The following is a 19,011-nucleotide window of genomic DNA, read 5'->3' on the forward strand; positions in this document are numbered from 1 at the left end:
TAGACTTCTGGTATGGTCTTTTCTGCCATACCAGAATTATGAGGCATAGAGAAAAATATCAAATTCCCCAGATTATAAAAATACGTAAAGGAAGTGGCAGAACTGCAACTCTGGCCTCCTACTTTCTAAGTGTGAACACCTCCCTCAGATGTTATCATCCTTGAGAAAATCTGCAGATAAAAATGTTACTCATTCTTGGTCACTTGTTTTTATACTACTGATAAAGCTCATTTACCTGTTACTTTCCCTCAGTTTAAAGGTGCTTTCACACTGCAGAGCAATATTGCTTGACAGATAGAATGCATAATAGTAATTGGTGAATTCAATAAATATGCACTGTGAGCTGTATATTTTGTTGTTTGTTGGTTAAAAGAAAGTAAATAAGAAACAAGCATGTCTTTAAAAATGTACATTTTAATGGTGGGAAATTATATAAGCTAATATTATAATATTACTAAGTATAAAAATTCTAATTACATGAATTGCAATATTTACAGTAAATAGGTACCTGTTACATGAATCAGGATTAAGCATCTAACCCTTTAGGAGACATCAAGGATTCCCCCACTCCTTGAAGTTCAGACTTGTAAGTTATGTCTACACCTGTAAATGGCCAAAGTGTAACTCCTCGAAGGCAACTGAGGAAATAGAAAATGATTGAAACTGCAGCCCTTGGAGGCAAGGAAATATGAATATGAATCCTACAGTTCTTATTTACCAGAAGCAAAGCTTTGGGTATATCACTTAGATTCTCTAGACTTCATTTTACTCATCAGTACAACAGGACTTTAATATCTGTCTTCCAGTGTGGTACTGAGTGTCAGATATAGCATGATAAGACAGTTAATAAAGTGGCTTAGACTGGATGTTCAGTAAAGACCAATACTCTAAAGTCTCAAAAACAGGTATTTGCCTGCTTAGAAAACTGGGAGTTCAGTGCATTGAACTCTGCCACTTCATTTTTTTTATATATCTGTTATTAACTTGTAGATCTTAAAGACTGATCTAGGCTAAGTATGGTGGCACATGCCTGTAATCCCAGCACTTTGGGAGGTCAGGGCAGGAGGATCACTTGAGCCAGGAGTTGGCGACCAGCCTGGGAATCATGGTGAAACCCTGTCTCTAAAAAGTGAGAAGAAATTAGCTGGCCTTGGTGGTGTCCACCTCTAGTCCCAGCTACTTGGGAGGCAGAGGAGGAAGGATTGCTTGAGTCCAGAAATTCGGGGCTTCAGTGAGCTGAAATTGTGCCACTGCACTCCAGCCTGGGCAACTGAGTGAAACCCTGTCTCAAAAAAGATAAATAAATAATATAAATGTGGTTGCTGCCTAATATTTGTTTAACTGTTTAACATAGTTTAACTGTTTGCAGTTTAAAATGCTTGACTAACAACAAACATTAAGCATGCCTTCTTTCTAGGATCCCTGTAAAATTAAAGTAAAACCCAATGTTTAGAAAGTAGTATCCCACAAAGTCCACGATTATATGAGAGGAGATAATAGCATAGCATACAAGAAATTTCTGCCAGTTTCGAAGAGCAAAAGTTGGAAAGGAAGTTAGAACACAGTGACTTCTAGAAATATTCTCTTAAAATATGAAGCATTTTCTCCTGAAAGCACTCCAGAAGAAAATCAAGTGCCCTGGCATATGAGGTGCTATTGAAACATGTTTGGAAAGTGAAGTGGAGAGTGGTCATTATATATCTGTTGTAATTCTCTGTACAGATTACTTGGACCCACGTGTTTCCAGACCCAGTCTTCACAGCCAGCATGTAGCTCAGCCATTTCCTAATGCACCCTTAGATACTATATTAGGGGTTCTGTTCTGGAAAAGTAAAATGCTCCAGTGAAAAGACCTTGAGATACTGATATTTGGAGACTCAAAAAAAAAAAAAAAAAAAAAAAAAGAGGATCTTCTAGTGTGATAGGCTTTTATTTAAGCCACCAGGAGAAAAGACCTGATCTGTCTTACGGTGTCCAAGGGTGTATTAGACTATTAGATGCTATTAGAGTCCAGTAGGTCAAGAGCTGATTTTAAAAGGGCATAAAATTACCTTGCTGTGGATGGAATGGCTTTCCTTCAGAATCGTGGGGGCTTGCATTGGGATTTCTCCACTTGGGTTTGCCACAAGCTCCATATTCATTTTCCTATAGCTTTTCCCTTTTTCCACCTTTTCCCATCACTGACACTTGCAACTCCACAGGATCTGCTGGTCACCTGGCTCTAGCATCAGGGATGATGCCTTATGCCTGCTGCCATGGCCTTTTTGTTCTGATCTTTACTCAAAGATGTCAGCTTTCTGTGTCACCAGGTGACAATATTTCTGTAACAATATTCCTAGATGTGGAACGTCTTGATTCTAGAAGTCAAAGAGGCCATCCAGGTGCTATGCTACCTACTTTATGGTAGGTGATGCAAGATGCAGGTGACATTTTGGAAGGGGTATCCTGTCAAGACACCTGAACTTGACCACTAAAACCTTTACTGAACCAGGCAGCCCCTGACTATTCCTGCAATCTATCTCTCAATCTCTGGAACGTCTTCAATCTCCTAGCTAACGCTTGCTCTACCTGTCCATTCACCGTGACACAATCAAATGAAGTGGATCCGTGTAACACTCTGTGAGGTGGTCCAGATGTTATTTGGGTATCATAACAGAGGATGGGTGAAATAATGTAACCTTGAGGAAGCACTGTACGTTAATCCTGCTGTCTGCCCAAGTGAATACAAACTGTTTCCAATACTGTTTTCTAGTTGCAATGGAAAAGAATGCATTATCAGATCATGGCCACATGCTATGTACCTGAGGCCTTGTTAGTCACTCCAGCTCTGATACAATGTCAAGCACAGTAAGTGCAGTCAATGCTACTCCTTGATTACAGATGTGGAGTTGGAGGTCTAGAGTCATTCTCCAGGACCTGCTCCATTTCTGTAGGGGCCAGAATGGTGAAATACGCATTCAGAAAATTGCTAGATTAGATACAAACTAATATTTCAAAATATTTGAAAATGTGGGGATCCTTTTGCTCTTCTTTACTGAAGGCTTGACTGGAGCTGGAAAATCCACTTCTGTGTGGTTTACTACTCAGATCAGACTCATTTTTGGCAGCTGGGATTATTTCCTCTGGAAGTCAACCTCTTCATGCCATGACAGCTGGCTTCCCCCAGAGAGAGCGGTGAAAGAAAGAAACAGAGAGTGCGAGGAGGGAGTTACAGCCTCATGTGACTCAGTCTCCGAAATCACACTGCTACTTTCGCTTTCTCCACATTCTGTTCATTAGAAATGAGTTTCATCAGAATCAGGAAAGAAAATGCACAAACCCCAGGTGTGAATTACCAGGTGTCCTGTGTGTGTCAGAATTTGATATGCCTGTTGTAACAACCTCAAGGGAAGGAATTAGGCTCCTCAAACTTTTGAGGGTTATGATTGTCAAAGAACTGTGGATGCATTTCCAAACCACCACACACACTAACAGTGTAAAATCTCCAATGAAGCTTCAGACCTCTGGACACAGAATACAGCTCTCTCCACTGACCGAGAAGAGAATTACCAGGAGACACCCTCCCTCACACTGTGTGGATTTACCTTGGCTCAAGTGTGCAGAAGGAAAAAACAATAAAATGAAATAATTCATTCTCCTTGAAAGTGCCCATCAAGAGTTTCTGGAAAGACGTTCATTTGCCTGAATAGCTTATACACCAGAAAGAAATTTGTTGCCTGTTCTCTCTGTAAGTTTGTGTGTGCAGGTTCTAGATTTACTGCCACAAATACTGCCAATGGAATTTAAGGGAAACCAACATATATGAAGAAAAATACAGACTCTAAAACCTTAAGGGTCTTTCAATATTGATATACTTCTTAGGAAAGACATCTGAAACTGTGTGCCAAAAGATAATAATATGTATGAAAATGGAGTGAAAAATCTCACTTAAATGGTTTATCAATAAATTCTGTAGCAAAGCTAAACATTTTTATTAGCGTTTATAAGTGAATGATTTATCATAGGTTTTTACATTTTGATTGAATTTTAAATTTTCATCAATACAATACGCAACTTATATTCTATAAAATGCATTTGACTCTGGAATCCTATTTTGCAGGACACTTATTAATGCACTTGGAGAAATTCTAGTTTGAGTACGAGAAAGCCTTGAATTTGAAAACACTTTACAGTTTAAGTGCCTCTTTGTGGAATTAGCCTGTGTAGACCCCTGTTGTTTTCACTACTGCAGCTGGCAATTTCTGAGCATTTTACCTATTCCAATTATGGGCTGATTCCTGGAGATATTTTAGTGTGCAACCTATAACTTATGTGTTTCGATAAATGGTGGCTGAATTTAAATATTTCAAGATCTCTCGTAACCTAATTGCAAAACAGTCTCACTTTCAGATAACTTAGAGTTTCATAAATGAGCACGACAGACTAAAAAGTAGAAAGAAAACTGGACTTGGAGAGTAAAAGGCATGAGCTAGAGAGACCCATTTTTGCTCCTTGTGAGCTTATAATTGCTTCACTTAACTTCCTAAACCTACATTTTCTTTTCTGGGAAACAGGCTAAGTAATCTCCATTCTGCCTGTTTCATCAGGATCAATGGAGACAATGCACAGAAACCATGAACTACTAAGTGTTCTGTATGTTTCTGAAGTTAACAGACGCCTGCTGATACAATGTGTTGAATAGTTCTTGCGGTTAGACAGCATCATTAATCGAACAAGACGTGAAATACAGCTCATAAGCAGATAGAGAACTTCGCTTTCCACGTGGCCCACACACCCGTGACAAACAATTTCTTCAGCAGCGTCTCTTGCTTAAAGTAGTGAAGGATGTGTCAGTGGATTTTGTGAAATAAGCTAAGAATGAAATGCCTTCTGCTGTGGCTGAAGGTAAGGCTGAATTTTGGTATTAGGCTTCTCTTTTGTTTGGATCAAGGGATGATGAGCATCTCTGTAGAGAACAATGAATAAATCACACACCATTCAATAACTGCCAATTCTATCCAGATGCCTCTCTTTCAGATTTGTCAGCTAAGAAGAGAAGATAAACCAATGCTGTATTTATTAATTCTGATTTCCTTCTCAGAAGATGTCTGAAATATGGCTTAGATTTCTGGTAGAAAATATATCTAGATAGAACTAGCTACTAGTTAGCTAGATATAAGTATAGGAAGACATCCTAAATCAAATAAATAAATGAAGGATTCTTATCATTTAAAGAAATACAACAATATCCTCTGGAGTTACAGAAACCTAAGACTGAATATCAAATGTACCACTTATTAGCACTATATCCTAAGATAAATGATTTAACTTTTTGAACCTCAGTGTCCTTAAGTATAAAATTAGTTGTAGTAATTCTACCCACTCATAAGGTTATTGTGAAAATTGAATGGGATAAAACATATGAATTGTCTGGTGCCATACTTAACCTACAGAAAACCCACAGGCACTGTTAGCAATTATTAGTAGAAGTGCAATGTTGTATGCATGATAATTAAAACAGTATCATTTGCCTTCAAAGATATGTCAGACTGTGGGATATCAAGATATGAGGAAGGATGACCAAATGTATTGTAAAGTGTACTGTGATATGTTGCAGTTAAGCCACTGTGGAACAGTGAATGAAAGATACGGTGATTCTGAGAAGAGGGCCTGAGAAGGCTCCCAGTGAAGATAACATTGCTGATGGGCGTTCAATGAAGAGGAAGATTTCAACAAGTGTCTGTGTATAGTTTAGGCTTATTTTCAATGTGTCATTTTATAAACAGCATGAAATATGGATTCAGACAGTTGTGGGTTACCTTGAGAAATATTTGTTTTTATTCTTCTACAGATGTCTATTAAGTCAGACACTTTGGTAGCCACAGTAGATAAAACAATAAATGGGATATTATTCATGATCTACCAGGAGCCTGTAATCTGGAGAAGGAAAAAGACCAATAACCATAGGTGGATAAGAGTAGGGGGACCATATAAGATATAATCAAGAACAGGTACTTCTGAGTATGAAAGTGGGTAAGTATCAATAATTTCACCAGCACTTAAAGCATATACCAAGTTTGTTCTCAGCAAACTGGAAATCACTGTAAACCTAGGCAAATGATTTGAGATCTCTATAAGTACTACAAGAAGACAATGATAGAACCAACTCAGTGTGGGCAGTGGGCAGACAAAAAGACCTGAAGAAGTTTGTACCGCATTTTAACAACTAAGAGTTCACCAGGCAGGAAAGAAATGGAGTTCAGCCTACGGAATGACACAAAGTTATGAAACTCAGTGGTATGTGTCAGGATCCACAGATAGCTTCACGTGACTAAAATGTAGTATAGTTAAAGGGAATTGGCAAGACATCAAAATAAGATACTTAGCAAAAATAAAATAAAACAGAAAACCTTGAAAACTAAAGCAAACATTGTTAATAACACACAACTAGTAAAGGCAAAGCTCTCGTTGACTCCTGAAATAATTCAGATGGCTAACTGCACTTCTCAACATTATCTTTGCATCTGTGCATGACAGCTTAGAACTCACTCCTGTATGGTATTGAGTAAAACATAAGGTTGGTGCCTGCTATGGCTTGAATGCATGCCCCAAAGTTGATGTGTTAGAAACTTAACCTCCAATGCAACAGTGCTGAGAGATGGGAATTTTAAGAAGTGATTATTTCACAGGGGTTCTGTCCTCATTAATGGACTAGTGGCAATATCTTGAGAATAGATTGGTTATCACAGGAGTGGGGGCCTGATATAAAAAGATAAGTTTGGCTCCCTTTGTCTCTCGCTCTCACATGCTCTTTTCCTCTTCCATCTTCCACCACTTCTATGCAGTGGTGCAGCAAGAAGGTCTTCCCCGGATGCCAGAACCTTGATATTGAACTTCCCAGCTTCCAGAGCTGTGAGGAATAAATGTCTTTTCTTTATAAATTATTCGGTCTGTGTTATTCTGTTATATCACCACAAAGCAGATTAAGACAGTGGTTATTTTGTTGTTTGTTTGGATTTTAGTTTATTTATTTATTTATTTATCCTCCCATGGCATTTTGCAGATTCTAGAAGACCCCAAAAGCTCACATTACATTTTCTTCCTAGTAGTGATGAAATTGCACAAGACCGCTAAGCTCCTCACCACCTGTACATTTTTAGGTAGTTGAAGTGGCATGCAGACTTACCTTGTGTTACCTCTTCACAACAGTGAAGATATCGACGTGTCCTCTGACAACTGAGAAAGAAACCTCTTGTCAGTAATATTCATGGGTCCGGATAAGAAATCTGGAGACAGAAGTTTATTAAAGGAGAAAAAAGTCAAGAAACAAAAAAGAATAGAAAAATCAGCAACTTCTAAGGACACTTTTGCTTTTCTTTTCTCTGCAGGGGCTTCCTCAACTCTTAAAAAGTTCAAAAGCATATTGATTCTGTCTTTCTGTCCACATAATCTCCATGTAGTTCTAAGGCTGAAAATCAGCTGTGTAACTCAACCACAGGGAAAAACAATGATAGTATTTAACCACCTTGAAACTTAGCATATTCATATGTCAATTGGGACTAATTAAGTGTATGCTACAGATTTGATTTATACATTATCTAAAATAACATATATAAAGCAGTTGATAAAATACATGGTGTATTTAGTGTATTCTTAAGACATTTGTTTGATTTACTTACAGCCTGTCCTGTTCAACAGTTTATAATTGAGGCCTGTGCATCCACCTCCAAGAATATAGGGAACTTCACGGTCCCTTAGAAAATGTCTTTGATCAAAACCCATTGTCTTGTTTTCAATAAGACAAATGTGGAGATTATTAAAAGATGCTTAGAGAGGCAACCTTGTGTAACAGAAATTCACACTAACCTATTAGTTAGAAGTTCTGGGTTTAGGTCTTGGCTGTTTTGCTAAATAATTTGGGGTCATAGGCAAGTTATCTTACCTTTCTAATTCTCAGATTCTTCATCTATAAAATGAGCATGTTTCATTGGAACAGCATTTTCCAAAACGTTTGTCAAAGTCTGCTACATGAGTTAAATAATTGTGGAAAATGTTCGGTTAAAGAAGTTTATTTTGTGTTGGGACTTGTAAAAGCATTGAAAATGTACTGCTACATACTCTCATTCTTCAGGAGAAGTATATATTACGTAGCACTCCCCAGTAAATTTGATTACATAATTCTCTATCACCCTTCCCCGCCCCATTTTCAGAATATCTTGAAACAATTGGCTCTACTAGAAGACAATTTTGGAATTGCTGGATGAAAAACCTCCAAAGACTGATGTTAAGACTATGAGTGATATAGTGAGAAGACCATGTAACCTACATTTTTTGTTGTTTTTGTTTGGAATTATCTATTATAACTAACACTATTGCCTGAATTTTTTTGAAGATCAGTTTCTTCATGTGGTTAGAGTCCTACCACATAAAGTTACTCACTCTTGAATTTTGCAGTATGGAGAGGATATTTATACTGAGGTAAGTGGAGCAGGAACTCAAGTTTAGCATCAGCCTAAAGAGGTGGCTCAACAAGGGAACAGGAATGGTATACTGATAAAGGTATACTGATAAAGGCCTGGATCTCTGAGTCACACAGCCTGGGGATGAAATCCTGCACCTATTAATTAATCTTTTCAGTTGATTTTCTCCTCTATCTTATAGTGTTATTGTGAGAATTATTGATAAATAAAGTATAACTAGTCATGAGAAGGCATGCCATGTTGCACTTCACGAACAACTTCTAAGCAGTTAATCTTCCTTTTGTGGATTCTATATTTGTGAATTGGCCTGTTTGCTGAAATTTATTTATAGCCTAAAATCAATAGAGTGTTTTAGTGTTCATTCATAGACATGCATGGGACAACAAGAGAATGGAGTCACCCAATGACCACATTTCCAACTAAAGTCGATCAAGGCCATGCTCTGTCTTATTTCAGCTCTGACATTGTAAACAGCGCCATGTTCACTATCTGTGTAGCCTTACTGTTTTTGCATGTTTTAATGTTTTTGACTTTGTCATTTCACTTTTAAAAAATGACCCCCAGTATAGTGCTGTACTATTGTCTGGTGTTTCTAATTGCCAGAGGGGTATGGTGTGTGTTATGGAGAAAATGTGAGTCTTAGATAAGCTTTGCTGAGGCATGAGTTATAGTACTGCTGGCTGTGAGTTCAACATTAATGAACCCACCATATATATTTAAATGGGTGTCTTTAAGCAAAATTACACAGAATACAAGGTTATGTACTGATCAGTTTATAAAGATACTGTGAGCAGGGGCTTGCAGACACCTAACCATACATTTCCCCTAGAAACAATAGTTCAATATTCACTAATTCAGTGTTTATGGTGACTTTTTAGGACATAATGACCATGAATAATGAGAACAAACTTTATCTTAAATAGAGATTATTTCATGCTCGTATTTTATGAGAGTAGGCTATGTCTGACAGAACTCTGATATTACATATGCTATAGGTCCCATGACTAAGGAAAAGAGAAATCTTGATAGTACCAGATTTCTAATTGAAATACTCAGTGGGGAAACTGGCTACACTCAAACCCAAAAATATCTGAAAATATAATTCAGTTATGTGCCTTAAAGTACTAACCATTGTAAGTATCCAACAGGCAACACTAATATGTGTTGGGCCTAGGACACTCAGGATATCGTGTTCACTTAAGGCATAGCTCTTGCTGTTTGGCTTGGAGAATTGAGTAAGGCCTAGGAAGAATAAGTCAAGCGGGAGAAAAGAGAATCTTGAGTTGACAACATGCTCAAAGCTTGGAGCTAACCATGACTCCCTTCTGTGTGTCTTGTACCCCATGGCCAATCCAAAAAGGCACTCTCACCTACAGAGAGGCAACAAAACAAAGAGGCAGATATAGAGATACAGACATACAAAATGAAACTTAAGTGCATTTATAGTTAGAAAAGTGTCAAATGTTTTAAAATAAAAAATGAATCAATACTACAAGTGGTCATATCTTTGTATTCAAAATATTTTTATTCTTGTGTTTAATGAATTTATTTTTTCTTAAAAGGTTAAAATATAAGAATTAATTATATGAAATATATAAAGGATGACTTATTTTTCTAAGCAAATGTCTTCCTAATTAAAAAAAAGAAAAGAAATGTGCTTTAAAGAATGGCAGTTCTAATTAGAGACAGAAGAAGAAGAAAAAAAGAGGAAGAGATGGAGGAGGAAAAGGAGAAGAAAGAAAAAGTGGAGGGAAAAGAGGACGAGGAAGAGGATTAATAGAATAAGTTTAATATGTAGTATTCGATACATAAACCAGGAACACATATATATATATATAGTATATAATATATATAAATTATATATGTAAAATTTAATGTATTACTCAAAACACCAACAGAAACTTCCAGGGAGGGATGGAGTCATGAGCGGACCCAGCCTCTGTGTACTCCACTATTAACCTACAATTATTTCAAAATGTTTGAACTCAATTTAAATCTATTCATCATACTTTATTTTTTAATTGAGTGTCCTAATTTTTTATGTCCTTTTATTCAGATTTTTCTGTATACATAACTGTGTTACAATGTGCAGAATTTTAATTTAGGATGAACCGAATGAAGCAGCTATCTCTGCATGTGTCTTATAGGTAGGTTAACGCATATACTTTTGGGGTTGTCAGCGTTCATGATACTTCTCCTTTCTCTCTGCAGACCGTGATGGCATTGTTTTATGAACCTTACAGGGAAAATGGAGCCTTTTAGTTTTATTTATATTTCATTTTCACCCCAATTGATAAACCTCGATTTGATCAACCAGCTGTTATCTGAATAATTTTCAAATGATTCAATAATCCAAAGTTGTCCATGGAGAGTATCACCTCTTAGTGTGGGACAGCTGGATGGTACTGTATGTATTGTGCTCCGTGAGGATTTATTTATTTATTTATTTTCCTGAGATGGAATTTCCCTGTCACCCAGGCTGGAGTGCAGTGGCACAATCTTGGCTCAGTGCAACTTCTGCCTCATGGGTTCAAGCAATTCTCCTGTCTCAGCCTCACAAGTAGCTGAGATTACAGGCACACGCCATCATGCCCATCTAATTTTTGTATTTTTAGTAGAGATGGGGTTTCACCATTTTGGCCAGGCTGGTCTCAAACTTCTGACCTCAGGTGATCCGCCCACCTCAGCCTTCCAAAGTGCTAGGATTACAGGCATGAGTCACCGCATCCAGCCCCGAGGATCAATTTTCATAAGAGAGTTTCTCCTGTTATACTGCTCCCTCTTTGCTGGCCTCTATAGAGTACTATGTGGTAGGACAGTGATTTTCTAGAATGTTGTAACTATAGTGAAATATCATTTTTAATATTACTCAATAATATATGAAAGACAGGGAAATTTCTGAAGTAAAGAAGTGGTAGTGGTGATGCAGTGAAGTCGGTTTTTAAGTTTTAAAGAGTAGGATCCACAGGAATTAGGGAAGATTATAGCACATATGGCTTTTAGTTATTCATAACAGAAGCTAAATCAAGGTAGGAGAAAATATTTAAGGAAGCAAGCAACGTTGAATTCAATTTTGGGTCACATTTCCCCAATTTTATAAACTCCATATGAAAACGTTTGGAATATTTCCACAGATAAGATATGAAAATCACTTAGTTCTGTCTTCCTCACGTAAATCAGCATCTTTCAGCCGGGGTCTCTCACTGCAGGCTTCTCATTAGTGACTCCAGGGAAAGTTGAAATTGACCTGTTATTTAAAAAAAAAAAAAAAAGTTTCACAATAGAGCCAAAACTCTCAAGTCATTGCTTAGTGCATGCCCTTTTCCCCTAAATTTTGAGTGCTTGGGACATCTATGTTTTGTTACGAGAAGGAAGAGGTGAAAAGTCAGGGACTTTTACCAACTTGAGACAGAGTCTCAGAAGTGAAAACTGTGGCACAATCACATGCAGACACTAGAAGGTTTTCCCTGGTGTCTTAATGCAGGGGCTGATGTACAGAGACTCTGGAGGAAGAGCAAACAGAAAAGGCCCACAAGCTGTATCACAGGTACTGTGATCCTGTGACCTTTGCATTAGACTGTCCTGGTTCCAGTACAGCAAGAGGCATTAATAGCATCGTTTTAAACGAGGACCTTCAGATCACACAGCTAGACTTTGATATTGCACACCCTTGATCTTCAGGGGATGATAACGCCGGAGTTAAATAAGTTTTCCGTTCCCGAACCCAAAACAGCATGGGTGAAGAGACTTTTAAAAAGGAAAGTATCTTTTTGTAAGTACATAATATGCAGGTGGTCAAGTGATTCTCTTTTATGTGTCTGAGGAGCTTTCTGATATCATTATCACACTCTGGCTTAGATATTGGGCTGGAATTAGATACTTCTCCCAGAATCCTCTTTTTTCCAGTCCATCACTTCACTTACAGGGCAATGAGAGAAGGAGGAAATGAAAATATGCTTAGAGTCTATAGTGAACAAGGTATTCATTACTCAAATCTCTTTCTTATATGACTTCTCACTTAATACCTTAAAACTGCCTCATAAGAAATTCAGCTAAGTTGGTAGAATAGATCATTTGTAATCAGAGACTCACAGGTTCAAGTCTCCTTTCAGTGGATGTTTCATTTTATAGGCACTATAACACGGTGGCCAAGAGCAGAGATAGCAGAGGCAGAGAGCCTGGCCTTGAATGCTGGCTCTACCTTTTACAACTGTGCCATCTTATACAAGTTGCTCATTTTTTCTGTAATTCACTTTCTTCATTTGTAAAACAGAGTTGGTGCTATTAACCTATCTAATAGGATTGCTACATAATTTAAATGAGTACATACATATAACGTGATTAGAACAGTGCCTAGCAAATAGTAAGCTCACAGAAACTTTTGCTATAATTACTACTTAGTTCGATTTGATATATAGCAAAACATAACGTCTCAAAGAAGAGTCATAACCAGCCTGAGGTCATAGAGTTAGTAGTAATTGGATGAGCCAAGATTCAGAGATATATCTAACAGTGCTGCCCACTATCAAATTAAAAAGAAGGAAAATATACAAACAAACAAAAATAAAACCAGCTGCTTTTCTTCTCCCCAGTAGCTACATTGAGTTTTGAAACCATGCCAACTGTAAAATGCTGAGGTTCACTAAACACTTATCCAATTGAAACTTATTAGCACAATTAGTTGTCTATTACTTCGATAGGAAGTGATTATTAAACCCATAATTAATGAGACATAACACCCTCTATTTATAATATAAAGACATCTATGGCACTGAAAGTTAGAAGAGCATCTGGTTGCCTTCTGGGGATGAATGACTGACTCCTGAAACTTATTAAAAATGTGGAGTGGTCGTGGGCCACTACTGACCAGCAATAGGAAAGACTGATGGACGTTGATGTTCCTGACATGCTAAGAGCTGGCCCCTGACTTAATCAGATGTCCTATTGTTTTCAGGTTCAACCAACCATGCTTTCTTTAAAAAACGTCCTGGAACAAAGAGATACGAAAATTTAAAATATGAATAGTAGCATAAGTAAACCTTTATTGAACAACATAGTATTTTATTTGTTCTATAACATTTACTGCATGTAACAGCCCACTGTGGATATTTTTTAACTATTATAATTTTACAAATATATAAAACAAGAATTAGAAAGAAGGTATAATTGCCCTGTGGCTATTCATGGTAAATGACAGCTGGCAGTATGACCAATGCAAAACTTACGATAAAATGCGTCTCTTAACCACTCCCTCATTCTGCTTCTGAGAACTAAGCTTTTGGACTCTAGAGAATGTTGATGGCTAGTCTAAAGATACATGTGAACAAAACCACAATGAAGCTGCTGAGGCTCAAAGTAGAGCGATGACTTACTAATAACTTAATTATTCAGTAAACAAACATTTATTGAGAGTCAAATATATACTAGATATTATTCAGGTGATGAATATAAATGCAATGAATGAGACAGAATCCCAGCTGTCAGGAAGCTGGCTTCAAATGGAAGGAGGCAGACTATCAATTAATAAATAGGCTGATATTTTTTGGAAGTAAATTTAATGCTGGTTTAAGAGTAACTGCCGGGTAACCTTGGACCAGGTGCCCAGAGAAGGTGACATTTAAGTTCAGAGATCTGAATGGCAAAAATAAACCAGTAGAGATGGGAGAAGATAATTACAGGGAGAGGCACAAGCTTGTACACAGGGATTGGTGGAGAATGGAATACTAAAAACTCCAATTTTGTGTCCAAATAAAAAACCCAGTTTGTGCATTGCCAGTAGGTAGGTGATCACCACATAAAAAGCGAAGGACAAGTAGACTTCTCATTCTTACTCTGTGAATTTAACTGGTGCATATGAAAACTGAGAACCACCTTATATAAAATATGAGAAGCTCATCCTCTTTGATTTCAAACTATATTATAAAGCTATAGTAATCAAAAGAGTAAGGTACTGACATAAAAACATATATATAGACCAATGGAACAGAGTAGACAGCCCAGAAATAAACTCCCATAATATGGCCAACTAATTTTTAATAGAAGTGCCAACAATACACTATAGGGAAAGGAAAGTCTCTGCAATAAACGGTGTTGGAAAAACTGGATATCCATATGCAGAAGAAAGAAGTTAGATCCTTACTTAACATCATATGTTAGAATTAACTCAAAATGGCTTAAAGACTTAAATGTAAGATCTAAAACCATAAAACTCTTAGATGAAAACATAGGTTAAAAGTTCCTTGACATAATTTGGTATCTCACATATAGATATTTTTCCTTAATGCATGTTTTTTAAATGAGTTTATCCTATTCCTGTTCTGATATTGTGTACATGTGCGTGCTTGTGTGCATGCTTGAATGTTTGCACACTCACACGGGGAGTAAAGATAGCTGATCTTTATAGTTCATCTTTATATTGCATCTTTACAGTTCATCATTTTCTAGAGCAGGAGGAACCATATCTGGACATATGAGAGACTCAGTCTTCATCCAAAAATTCTAGCCATTTAGTTGGGTATAGCAACTTGGTGGGATGCAGAGCTATCTTTTTTAAGGAAGGATGATCTCATGTTTTATGTTTAAGAAGACAGATGCAAATGAATAATCGGTGAACATAAAACTATACTGTGACAGAAATTGCCAGTATCTGACAAAATAAAGTCTTTTTTTATAATAATTTGTGTTTTTTTATAATAATAAATGCTTTTAAAATGAAGCATTTATTTTTCGGGGCACACAACTAGGCGACATTCTCCAGCCTCCCCTGAATTCAGTTATGGTTTTATGATTAAATTACAGCTTCAAAAGATAAATAGTACCAATAGGATCTATTTGCAAAACCCTCTGACTGGGTGTGGTGGTGCATGCCTGCAGCACCTGCTACTCCGGAGGCTGAGGTGGGATGATAGCTTGAGCCCAGGAGGTGGAAGTTGAAGTGAACCAAGATAGCACCACTCCAGCCTGGGCAACAGAGTGACACTTTGTCTTAAATAAATAAATAAATATATAAAATAAAAATATAACCCTCATTCAGAAAATAAAACATAAAGAGCAATACAAAATATTATATTATTATCTAGCCATTGGTGAGCTATGTTAATGGTAAGTCACTTCACCTCTCTAAAGTTCAAGTTTCTTAAGAGAAAAGGTTAGACTAAGTGCTTGGCTGACCTTTTCACCTGCTCCAGGAAACGTAACAGTCATTTCTTCATTCCTTAACCCCACAGCTCTGTGTCTCATCCAGCTCAAGTCACAAGAGGAGTGCATTGAATGAGTGACTGATGAAAAAGTAAATGACTCAGTGCATCTCCTGAAGATCAGATCCTAAAAGAATGCCAATTTAATACCCACACGCAAATCTTCCTTGAAATTGCCACTGACTGGGATGAGGCACCTGATGATTAAGGAGAAAGGAAAATCAAATAGGAAAAGTAATTTAGAATATGATGATACACAATAAATATAACAATATCTGAAGCAATCTGGGGCAGGAGTAATCTTGCTGGGATTCAACTGAACTGCCCCAGATGCCGTTGACATTGTGAAAGTGCACACTGGTGCCTTTTCGTTAAATGAGCTCTATCTGTCTATGTGCCCGCTACACCCCGTGACACATGTGAGGTTCGGAAGAAGCTGGGTGGGGGTTCGGGGTGGGTGAGGGAGACAGGAAGATGCAGAGTGTCCATCTTGAGATGCATCACAGGATGCTGTCGCGTGGCCCTGCAGCCCTCTGTGTCATTCTCCCAGCTCCTCCTGCACGTACTTGCTCAAGGGGATGCCTGTCTCCTTCCTCTAACTTGTCAGTGTCTCCTTGCCTGGGACTGGCTATGGGTTGTCTTCCTATTACACTTTTCTACATATGTTGATTTTTCTGGCCAGGTGTATAAATGTCCTCTATAAGTTAAAAAGTATAAATAAAAACCTAGGAGAGTCTGATCCAGTACTCCAATTTTGTTCATCTCTAGATGTCTTATGTCACCTGTCAGATGAGGAACCACCGGTTTAGCTCGGTGCCTGGCACATATTTGAGCCTAAAACCTTACGGAAGGCACATACTCACACATGTATGAATGAATACATCAGTGAATTTGGCATAAGCCACGACTGTAAGCATGTGCAAGATGCTGTCACAATCTGGTCTCAAGCATTTTTTTTTTTAATTTTACATATTAGGTTCCAGTCACAATTCACTGCCAGATGCTCTGGAAATACATCATGGGCATCTCCACCTGAATTCTCCTAACCCCTACGGGGCAGATGCATCTGTAGGATGACAAGAGGTGGCATAAAGAGTATTAAGAGAGTTCACTACAAGATCTTCTGAATTTCCTTTTTCTTAGTGTTGATCTATCCAATAAGGGGCCTCTGGAGCAGTCCTGCCTTTCTTTAATTTCAGAGAAGAGCTTGCCTCTCATCTGTCCAGACACTTCCATGCTGCATTGCCCTGGGGCGTAGACAACTCCGAAACATATTGGATTGGTCAAGATATCATCCCTTGAATAAAGACCCTGTTGTTAATTTGGCCCTGTGGCTTATTCGCTAGGTGATTTGTAACATGCTGTTTGTAATCTCGGCATTTTCCTAATCTGAAAATAAATGGAAAATCAGAAATTTATTAAGAAGTGACAACAGTTAGTAATAATAGCAGTGTTAATATTGGCAAAGTAATGACTCTTATGGTAACTAATTATTTAGCGAGACAGATTTCAATTCTTTCCTTTCAACAAGGTAAAGATTTGAATTGAGTTGGCAGCTAAGAGATTAATACAATGATGAGGGAGTACTATGTGATTTGTGACCTAGAACTGCGTAGGAGTTCAAAGAATTGGGAGATATTACTAAAACAAAACCTCTCCCATTTCCATATATGTATTCTTTTGTACAAAAATTCTCAGTAATGTAAAGCATAAAATCTAAAAAATAATGAAATACAGTTGAAACTAAACTCATTCTTACACTGATATTTAAATTTATGAGTAATATATTTCAAAATTGGTGACAAATAATGATGTATTGACTAACAAATCACAGTAATATAAATTTTACAAAATCTTTGTAATGATAAAGGCCTTGAAAATAAATGATTTTACTACAATTTTAAAAGTTGGTATTTGTAACATGCAATCTCAGGGATGAAATCTTCATTTGCAATTCCTTTATTGGCCTTTGGGGTAAATGAAGAACATAATATATTGTGTATTTTCTATGCCCCAAATGCTGAACAAAACACTTTACAAGTGTGATCTCACCTAATATGGAAAACATTTCTTGGGAATGGTAGACTTGAGAAGTAAGGAATTTCAGAAAAGTTAAGTAATTTGCCCAAAGTCACATATACCGAGTTTAAACTCAGGTCTATCTAATAAGCAGAAGCTGTATTCCTAAGTCCTTGTAAAATACACCACTTGGAGAAAAAATAGCAACTTTCACAAATTACTCAGAGAAGATTTAGCAGAATAAAAACCCAAGTTGTGTCCTGATTTTTAGCTTGGTGACCCTTCCTCTGTAAGGGGCAAGTTGTGTGGTGGTTAAAAGCAGGCTTTGATGCCAAACTGCCTGGGTTCAGATCAGGACCCTGGCATCTACTAATCATTGCAGCCTTAGGCCTTTCTTTAGTGAAATCCAATACTGATATTGATATAATGCTGTATTCATGCACTTGGTATGATACAACAATCTTAAGAAGATTTATAAAATATCTCAAATATTAAATGTGTGTGTATATCTATTCTTACAGTGTTACCACGTGTGTAGATTTGCGAATCCACCACCAGTCAACGTACTGAACAGTTCCATCACCATAAAGATCCTTCATTTTTTCTTTCTATAATCATTCTGTAACTTTTGTTTTCATCCACTTCACATTTTTTGTTGTTTTTAGAAGGTCCAATATATCATTTATTCTGTTATAGATCATGCTTTTCATGTCACGTCTAGGAACACATTGCTTATCCTTAGATACTGAAAATGTATCCTATATTTTAATACCTTCAATTTTACAACTCACATATAAATTGTGATCCATTTTAAGGTTACTTTTGTTTAAAGGGTGAGATTTAGGATGAGGTTCATCTTTTTGCCTATTGATGTCCAATTGCCCAGCACCACTTGGTGAAAATGCTATCATTCCTCTATGGAACTAGTTATTTTCCTCTATTGGAAACACATTTAGTGTATTTGAATAGTTCTATTTCTGAGTCCTCTATTGAGTTCCATTGATCTATGCGTGTGTGTCTCAACCAATACAAAATTGCCTTGATTACACAGTAAGTCTTAACACTGGGTGGAGTTGATAATGCCCATTTTATTCTTCTTTGTCAAGTTTTTTAGTCTACTCCAGGCCTATGCCTTTCCATATACATTTTAAAACAAAGTTGTTTATGTCTATAAGAATTCTTGCTAGGTTTTGTTTTTTTGGACTTGTACTTAATATGAAGATGAAATTTGGGAGAATTGATATCTTTATCATGTTGAACATCCCAAACCTAAAATACGCTATTTTTCTGAATTTATTTAGATGTTCTTCAGTTTATTTCATTAGCATCACAAAATG

Source organism: Chlorocebus sabaeus, chromosome 8 (genome assembly GCF_047675955.1).
Source record: "Chlorocebus sabaeus isolate Y175 chromosome 8, mChlSab1.0.hap1, whole genome shotgun sequence".
NCBI lineage: Eukaryota > Metazoa > Chordata > Mammalia > Primates > Cercopithecidae > Chlorocebus > Chlorocebus sabaeus.